The sequence below is a fragment of the Populus alba genome, chromosome 4 (assembly GCF_005239225.2).
Source record: "Populus alba chromosome 4, ASM523922v2, whole genome shotgun sequence".
In the NCBI taxonomy this organism is placed as follows: Eukaryota; Viridiplantae; Streptophyta; class Magnoliopsida; order Malpighiales; family Salicaceae; genus Populus; species Populus alba.
The window spans coordinates 2,432,824-2,443,127 of NC_133287.1; the positions used below are offsets into that span (position 1 = coordinate 2,432,824).

The 10,304-nt window shown below is 34.8% G+C and overlaps 1 pseudogene; it reads left to right on the forward strand.

Moving 5' to 3' along the window:
• Positions 1-318: 318 nt before the first annotated feature.
• Positions 319-4,804, forward strand: LOC118042792 (G-type lectin S-receptor-like serine/threonine-protein kinase At1g11410; annotated as a pseudogene).
• Positions 4,805-10,304: the final 5,500 nt, after the last annotated feature.

A 10,304-nucleotide genomic window follows, 5' to 3' on the forward strand; every position in this document is an offset into this window, starting at 1 on the left:
TAGGTTTTTGATTTTGTGATGCAGTTACTGTATTTTATATATATAACTGGGTTTAAAATCGTGATTTTACATGATTTCAAAGATTTAACATGATTTTATCACTTTTAAAATTTTAAAATTGATTTGATATAATAAATATATTGACTTATAAAATTATATAATTTTATAAGTCAACTCGTAGTATCGTTATGGCCTTTCAAGTGGTCATTTAATACACGGCTGGCTCGCCTGAGCAACCCTAATAATCGGTCAAGAAAAATTATATGAAGCGTTAGTAGTTGGCTTTTTTGGCTCCAATCATTAAAACCCCAACTGCACTACCAAGTCATTTACTCATAGAAACAAATTATGAATCCTATAGAAAGGTTTTTGAGTATATTGTTTGTCTTCCTTGTTTTTCCTTCTTGCTTATCTATTGACATCATAGCTCCAAACCAGTCAATCAAAGATGGAGATGTTCTGGTCTCTAATGGACAAAGCTATGAACTCGGGTTCTTTAGCTCAGGCATCAATCCTACTCGTCGTTATGTGGGAATTTGGTACCGTAGTACTAAGGTTTCAGAACAAACTGTTGTATGGGTGGCAAATAGAGATAATCCTATCAATGGTACCTCCGGAGTCCTAGCTATCAACAAACAAGGTAACCTTGTAATTTATGAAAATAACCCAAGTAGTGTTCCTGTTTGGTCTTCAAATGTTCCAGCCTCAATATCAATGACAAATTGCACGGCTCAGCTCCTGGATTCAGGAAACTTGGTCTTAGTTCAACAGGATAGCAAAGGGATGATCTTGTGGCAGAGTTTTGATCATGGTACAGATACTCTGCTTCCTGGTATGAAGCTTGGGCTGGACCTGAAAATCGGTTTGAACCGGTCTCTGTCATCTTGGAAATCCAAAGATGACCTGGGAACCGGAACCATTGTCCTTGGTATTGATCCAAGTGGGTTTCCCCAGTTGTTCCTATACAAGAGTCAAACCCGAAGGTGGCGTAGCGGACCATGGACTGGACTAAGATGGAGCGGAGTACCCCAAATGGCCTATACCTCCATCTTCGATTTTACTTTCGTTAGCAGTGTTGATGAGGTATCTTTTTCCTATAGTCTCAAGAATCCCTCCTTCATTTCAAGACTAGTGGTGAACGAATCAGGAGTAGCGCAGCGGCTGATATGGAACGATCGCGATCAACAATGGTTCGAAATTTGGTCCTACCCAAAAGAAACATGTGACACCTATGGCCAATGCGGTCCAAATAGTAACTGTGACCCATATCAATCAAATAATTTCAGGTGCAAATGTCTACCCGGATTCGAACCCAAGTCAACCCAAGAATGGTACCTGAGAGACGGGTCAGGAGGTTGTGTCAGGAAACCTAACGTGTCCACCTGTCGCAGCGGAGAAGGGTTCATCAAGTTAGCTCGAGTGAAGGTGCCGGATACTTCAATGGCGAGTGCGAACATGAGTTTGATATTGAAAGAATGTGAGCAAGAGTGCTTGAGGAATTGTTCTTGTACAGCTTATGCTAGTGCTGACGAAAGAGGGCTTGGATGCTTGAGATGGTATGGTGAACTGTTGGACACAAGAACGTTTTCAGATATGGGGCAAGAGATTTACATCCGTGTGGATAGAGCTGAATTAGGTACATGTCCATGTCCAATTCTACTGTCTATGTTTTTTTAGTTTTATTGAATTATCTTTATGTGTGTGTATATTTTATTATCATTTTGATAAAAAATAGTTAGTTTAAAAAATAAAGTTGTTGAAGTAATTAGATTTATAATTCATGTTTCAAGATTAAATATCTTCGATTATATCTATATTTTAATTTTTTAATTTAATCTTTGATTAAATATTATTTAATATTTTTCTTAGTTTTGAAATAAAATAATAATATTTTTTTAATATTAGAATTTTTTTTTTTGTAACCCTAAAAAAGTCTCTCTTTTTTTTTTTATCTTATTCAATTACTTTCAAATACATATTTTTTTTTTATTATCGTTTGATAAAATAAAAAAATTAATTTTAAAAAATAAAATTATTAAACATGGTCAAGTTCATGGACTCTAATATAAGATCAATATCTTTATCTACTTCCATGTTTTAATTTTTCAGTTTAATTTTTAATTTTCACTAATGATTTGTTTATTTTTTCTGTGTATTATGGTAATAATTTTTAATTTATTTAATTAAATATATATGTGCATTAGTTTTTTAATTTACAATTAAAAAATAATATCATAAATATGTTTCAAACGTCTATATATTCGTGGTTTTGCATGTAAAAAATAATCTGACCATGGCAAAGCAAGTCAAGTGGCTAGTTTCCCACTAATTGTACTTGTCTTCAAGATCCAAGCACTGCATCGGCGACCATGTTTATCATAATTTCTTGTCTTGTATAGTATAGTCCAGTCTCATCTACTCAGACAAACTTAAAAATTAAATTTAGTTTACTTAAGTCTCAAGCTCGTATGATCCTACGAAGGAGATAGAAACAACAAATTATCATAGTAAATAAAGTTTTTGGGGCAAGCAAATTAGGTGATGAAAATTATTCAATACTTGTAGTTTACTCTTTGTTTTTTAATTTCTCACATTTATATGGTATTCAATTATATGAAAAAAAAAAAAAATAGAATAGAGAGTAATTAAATATAAATTTATAGTACTGAATAATTCCAAATCAACAGCTTGAAAGATTTAATTTTCAACTCTTATCACTAAACATTTCTTATATTTTCAATTTCAGCTAAATATGAAAAGTCAGGACCTCTTGCCAATAAAGGAATTAAAGCAATCCTGATAGTGTCTGTTGTTGTGACATTGTTTCTGATCATCTTCCTTGTGTGTTGGTTTGTAAGGAAAAGGAGAAAAGGTAAGCAAATTCACTTCAAATGTTGCTCCTGAGCAATATATTTTTCGTAACATTATTAAACTCAGGGTGTTGAGTCAGTAAAAATGCAATGTGATGCTGAGCTAGAGTTTCAATATTTCTGATAGTCTTGAGCTCAAAAAAATATACCTTGAGTTATAAGTTTTACCAGCCAGAAATAAGTTTGCATGTTGATGACAGCCAGGGACAGGAAAGGAAGAAACGAATTTCCGCTATCATTAACTTCAAGGTCACATTCCTCGAGAGAGTTACCAATTAACGAATTTGAGGAAGGTACAACAAGTTCAGATTTACCACTTTTTGATCTTAGTGTCATAGCTGCGGCAACAAATAATTTCTCAGATGCCAACAAGCTTGGAGAGGGTGGTTTTGGCTCAGTGTATAAGGTAGCCTAGCCTGCCTTGAAGTCCCTCAAACACATAGCATCACTTCAGTTTACATGTTGAACTATGAGATTGATGAATTTGGATTGAGATTTTCAGGGTCTGCTGCATGATGGAAAGGAAATTGCGGTCAAAAGACTAGCAAAGTATTCTGGACAAGGGATTAATGAGTTCAGAAATGAAGTCGAGCTCATTGCAAAACTTCAGCACAGGAATCTTGTGAGGATATTAGGTTGTTGCATCCAAGGAAGAGAGAAGATGTTGATCTATGAATACTTGCCAAACAAAAGTTTGGACTCTTTTATTTTCAGTATGTCATCATCGATCATTATGTCAAATTGTCCCTATATTGTGGATTTTTCAGTTTTTCTCATTCTATAGAAGTTGAAAAATGATTACAAGCCTGCATTGATTTGATGAGATTTATGCTTCTTTGGGTACAGATGAACAAGAAGGTCACAGTTAGATTGGTCTACTCGCCACAACATTATTTGTGGGATTGCTCGAGGAATTTTGTATCTTCATCAGGACTCCAGATTACGAATCATCCACAGAGATCTTAAGGCAAGCAATGTTCTGCTAGATGCCTCAATGAACCCTAAAATTTCAGATTTCGGCATGGCTAGAATATTTGGAGTAGACCAAATTGAAGCCAACACAAACCGTGTTGTTGGAACGTAGTAAGTTTATCCTTATTTAATGAGTTATATTGGAGAGTAATGTAAGCTTATTTTTAGAATTTTATTTAATAATTTAAGTTTTTTGAGATAATATCATAAGTTTAATTATTTATATAATTAAATTAATAAAATTAAGAATTTATACAAGTTTCAAATCATGTCAGAAAATAATATAAAATTATTTTTAAAATCTCACAATAATTTTTATTTATATTTTTCTGAACAGCTGATTTTTTAAGCTCTTCTTTTCCTATGTTATTGCAGTGGTTATATGTCACCAGAATATGCAATGCAAGGCCTATTTTCAGTAAAATCTGATGTATATAGTTTCGGGGTTTTGCTATTAGAGGTCATCACTGGGAGAAAAAACAATCATTTTTATAATGAAAGTAAATCTTCGAACTTGGTTGGATATGTAAGTGATAAGATCACATGTACGTATATTCCCGATTTTAAAATTTCAACTGCAACTTAGCATATTAATTAATGGGGAATTTCTTTAGGTTTGGGATCTATGGAGAGAAGGCAGGGCCCTGGAACTAGTTGATACATTGATGGGCGACTCGTTTCATGAAGATCAAGTCTTAAGGTGCATCCAAATTGGTCTTTTATGTGTGCAAGAATCTGCGATGGACCGACCATCAATGTCTAATGTTGTTTTCATGTTGAGTAATGACACAACTCTTCCATCTCCCAAGCAACCTGCGTTTATTATGAAGGAGAGTTACTATAGTGGAGATCCATCAACAAGTGAAGGATCGCATTCTATAAATGGAGTGACTATCACCATGCCTGGACCTCGGTAGAGGCTTACATATATCAGACGTGATGCATTCATATGCTAACGTTTCTTTGATATTGTAATAGTTTTTATGATTATGGTTTAAAAAAGTAGGTTTAAAGTGGAATTCAATAAAAATTATAGTGTATATTGATTAGCCAAATATTTTTAAAACTATAATTAAAGCAAGATACAACTTTAATAACAGCATACTGTTATGCCAAGTGGATCCCGGTAGAGGTATCCTTGTAGTGAAATATTATTTATTACATTTCTAAGCATGTGGAACAAAATAGTGTAACAACAGTTATTATAGAATTTACATATATAGAAAATATTATAGGTATACTTTTTGTGTTGTAATCTCCATCATTACTATTGTATATTGCCCTACACATATATATAGAAAAGGTTGGCTAACCAATAGGTTAAGCCTCTTAATTATTCTTAACTTAGTATTAGAGCCTTCTGCCGTCAGAACTCTTCTCTCCCTCTCCCTCTTACAGACAACCTTCTCTCTTCCTCTCCTAAATGAATTATGCTGCTGCTGCCATCAACTTCTCCCTTACCACAGATGGGGCAGCCCAGCCGGCCAACCATCTACACGTTGTTGCCAGTGGTGTCCTTCCTCCACAACAGCAGCCTCCACTTGCAAAGCATGTCAATGATTCCTTCTCGCAAGTTTCTATCGTTCCTCTGCATATTATGGGAACACAAACTCCAACTATTGTTGCTCTATCAAACACCCACCAAGTTGTTTCATTGAAACTTGCAAACACAAATTATCTCTATAGGTGAATGCAAATGAAGCCCGATCTCCTTGGTTAAGGTGTTTTTCACTTCTTTGACGGCTTTGTGTCGTGTCCTCCGTCTCATGTTTATGATAGTTATGTTGGTTCTTCCTCTATAATTAGCCCTTCTTTTCTTCATTAGAAGCAACAAGATCAACTTATTTTGAGTGCATTACTCTCCTCTCTCTTCGTGGATGTGTTGTATCTCGTGGTAGATTGTCATACCTCGCAATTTGTTTGGCGCACTCTTGAGAAAGCTCTTATGTCTCCGTCTAATTCTCGTATTATACAACTCATGGTTCCTTCCAAGATCTTCGGCAAGGTGACTTATTGGTAAGTATATACATGCAACAAGCCGAATTATTATTTGACGAATTGGCTGCTACTGGTCGATCCATATCCCTTGAAGACTTTAATATATATATGTTTCGTGGCCTTCGTGGTGAGTTCAAAGACTTGGTAATGAGTCTTATAACCAAGGCAGAACCATTTTCGTATACTGATTTTTATAGCCACCTTCTTACCCATGAATTTTTACACAAGAACACTCTTTAATTTATGGACGCCACTCCTTTCTATTGTCTTTATCTATGTTGCCGCAGCCACCACTACTGTCAACACCGCAGCCCTCTGCTCATCTTGCTATGTCTTATCACAACTTAAAATTCAATCGTAACAAGGATCGTTCTCGTGACAACTGGCTTCCCAACAACAAGAGCTACACTCACCAAAATAGGGGTCAATCTGCTTCAGAATAGAGGCCAAACAATTGGCAGCGGAACAAGTGCAACACATGGGCTGGCCAGTGGTTTGGACAGCAACATATTCGCTTATGGGTAGCAACTCTTTTATGCTTCAACGCCTCATATAGCTATTAAGCTTAGAATTTAAGCTTCGCGACTTGGGTACTGTTCATTTAATTTTTGGGTATTGAGGTTAAGCCTACTGGTATACACCTAACATCCTCACTCGAGCTGGTATATTATATTGCAAACCTGTTGATAATCCTATCTCTATATCCAAAGCTATCATACTGCCAAACCCTTCGTTTTCTGATGCTATAAGTTTTCATCAAATTGTGGGTGCTCTTCAATATCTCACTTTTACGAGATCATATATTTGTTTTGTTGTTATTAGAGTCTGTCAGTTTATGCATACTGTTGTTACTCATTTTTGGACCTCACGTGCTGGAGACAGTGTATACCTCTTTTGAGCTGAGTGTAGGAGTTTAGCTTATGTTTGCTGGAAGATTGACAAAAGCAGAGAAAGAAATATTTTTTTGAAACCCTATTTAAGCTGTTTTATGCTCTTTTTATCCTTCCCCTTTTCTGCAAAAATCGTTAGGTTTTCTTAGATTGATCATGATTCTTTATAATGCTAAATTCGTTCCTTATTTATCTGGTCTTTAAGGTTGGATAAATCCCTCAGAATTTGCATTAAAAAAAACTGATTTTGTTGTTGTCGTAATTTTTTGTTCCAACTGAGGCTCTGATTCTGACTTGGTTTCATACGATATTTGACCATCCTAGTTATATTCTATCACTCATGCCATGTTGAAAATTTGACCTATACCTTTATTGGGTCCTAGGGATCATTGTTCTTAAGGAAGACTCTCAGTCAGATTTGGATGCTCGGCATTGACAGATCAAGAACCTTTTTGACCAACTAGATTACTACCAGATTCTGTTCTCTAAAATAATTTTATCTCACTTTAACTCCTCATCAAAGTTGTATTCTTGGACATGTAGATAAATTTGGGCTTTTGAATTGCTTTATTTCAATATCAGAAGCTCAAGATATTCTCGTTTGAATATCTAATGTGAAGCAGAGATTTCTGTCGTGAGAAGGATCATGACCCGATTTTTGCACTAAAAACTCTATTTCCATCACAAATTTTATGATTTTTATTCTTAGGTTATACTCTCAGTCATATCGGGATGCTCGACATTGTTAGTTTCTAAATTAGATCAAGAGACATTTTTTGACCAACCTGATTACTATCAGATTTTGTTCTCTAAAATGATTTTATCTCACTTTGAATCCTTCATCAAAGTTGTAGTCCTGGATGTGTAGATAAATTTGAGATTTTGAATCACTTGATTTCAATATCAGAAGCTTAAGATATTCCTATTTGAATATCTAGTATGAAAGTAGGGATTCTTGCCACGATAAGGATTTTTTTTCTCAAATTTGCAAGGACACAATTGCAAGGTGCTTAAAGTTTGAAGACTAATTGCAAGCCAATTTGAAGCCCTTTTTTGGACCAAAGACCAAATGGAAAAGGTGCTAAAATAAGAAAGATGGTTGAAGATAAAAATTAGAAGGAATTTTTCTGAAAGAAGAAATTGAAGAAACCATGTTTTTACCTACACAGCTAGCCCGTTTTTTTTTTTCTTTCCTTTTTATCTGCAATTTCCTGTTTGGTTTTCATGTTTCTCTCACTTGAATGGAGAGCTTCAGAGCATGTTTTTATTGCCTCATTTCAAAGGGAGCAGCTAGCTCTATGGAAGGAAAGAAAGGAGTCGCACCATCCTCTAACTTGGAAAGAAATCACTACTGATCACAGAATCAGAATCAAATATTATGGTTTCCTATTTCTGCTCACCTGAGATTACACCCTAGAGTTAATGTAATATATCTTTCCTAAATAAGAGTTGTGTTTAGGCTACATAAACCATTTACTAACCTAGCAGGAGGGGGAGGAAAAAAAAGAAAAAAGAAGAAAGAACGGAGAAAAAACAGAAAAAAACACAAGAGAGGCAGGCGGTTAGGATAGAAAACAAAATGTAAAGAACAGAGGGTTTCTTTCTTTCATCCTTGCGTTGTTGTGAGTTCAATAAGGCTAGCAATAGAAGAGGAGGAGAAGAAAGAGTAGGAAAAACAAGAAAAGAAAGAGAAACCATAAACAAGCAGGGACTCCCTTTCGGTCTTTGCTTTCACATTTTTGCATATAACATCTGCAGAACAGGGAAGAAGAAAGTGCAAGAACCAGGGTGAGAGAGTGACAAAAACGCAAAGGAAAGAAAAACCCATAAAATAGATGTAAATACAGAACAGGAGGAAAAGGCTAGAAACAGACTAACACGCTTTTAACATCGCTATAGCTTCTTCGCTTCCGCCTCTAGCTCTGCTCTCTTCTCCTCTTTGCATGCATTGTTTTTTTCTCTTTGTGTTTGCACTATTCAAGTGAATTTTAATTCACTTGAATAGTAGTGTGGTCTCCTTGCATGCGTTTTATCTTGTGTTTATACTGTTCAAGTGAATTAATTCACTTGAACAGTAACTCGCCATTCTTTGAGAGGACTGCACCCCTTTTGTGTCCAGCCCGGCAAATGACCCGGCCAGACCTACTATTTTTTTAAAAAAAAAAGAAAGAAAGAAAGAGAAAGAGATTTATGATTTTCTGGCATATTTATTTTATGGTCTTTTTTTATGTTGTAAAAAATATCAATCTCGTATTTAGAATACCCGATTTTCGACGCAATGTGACAAATATACATATATATCCAAAAAAAATGTTTTTTTGTGTGTTGCATACAGCCAATACCCTAACATATTTTGAATTTTCTCTTTTAAAAAAACAAATATTTGAAGTTTAAAAGAAAATGTGTTTTAGCATGATTTCTTAAACACATAAAAAATTATTTTCTTGCATTCTGTATTTTACAACATCTTTGTAAAACTCCAAAGGGTATTGGCCAATATTCTAAAAAATATAAAAATCATATTTTAGGGGGAATTCATTTATTATTCATTGTTAATGTTTGGATAAAGAAATCCCTAAGGGATGAATATCCAAAATATTATTGAAAATAATTTGTTATTATTCGTTGTTAATGTTTGGATAAAGAAACCCAAGTGGTTAATATCCAAAATATTTTTCTAGGAATAACAAGTGTCTACACATCCTTGAAAGAAGCCTTGATTATAATCGAGGACATTTCAATTTTTTACTACACGGTGTACAAGCTGTGAGAGTATAAAACACTAAGGCAAAAATAGGTTTTTAAAGCGCACTAGATTTCTAAATTTTTGTCTCTCCTCCTTACGATTTATGAGTCGCAAACTCTTGAAATATTAAGAGAAAAATAAGCTTTTAAAGCACATGGAATCTCCTTGGATTTCTATCATAATAAATTTAGTTTGAATCAAACCTAGAAAAACTGATGAGATTAGAAAACACCAACACCATAACAATTATAAAGCAAACCAAACACCAAGCAACTTACCTTAGGTAGGGCGTACTAGGGGTGCTAATACCTTCCCTTTACACAACCAATCCCTTGCCTTAGAATTTTTGAAATAGCAGTTAGGGTTTCTAGTGACCAAAATACTAGGTGGTGACTCCCTTATTCACAAAACAAAAAACCCCGAAATCAAACAACATACTAGGGTTGCCGCTCCGCTGCGAGGGTGTGACACATACTCCAACAGATTTTCATTGGGCTGCCGTTAAACGCATCTTGCATTATCTTAAGGGTACAATAACACATAGGATACATATTACTCGTAGTTGTTCTGTTTCCTTACATGGCTTACAAATGCATATTAGGCAGGTAGTATTAATGATAGAAAATCTATAGGTGGTTATCTTGTGTTCTTTAATTAGACACCAATTTTGTGGAAATCAAGTAAGCAATGTATAGTTTCTCTCTCTTCTACTAAAGCTAAGTACAAAGCCTTAGTCAATGGTGTTGCTGAGGTTATCTAGCTTCAGTATTTATTAACAGATCTTCAGATTTCGTCTGTTTCTGCTCCTATCATTTGGTATGATAACCT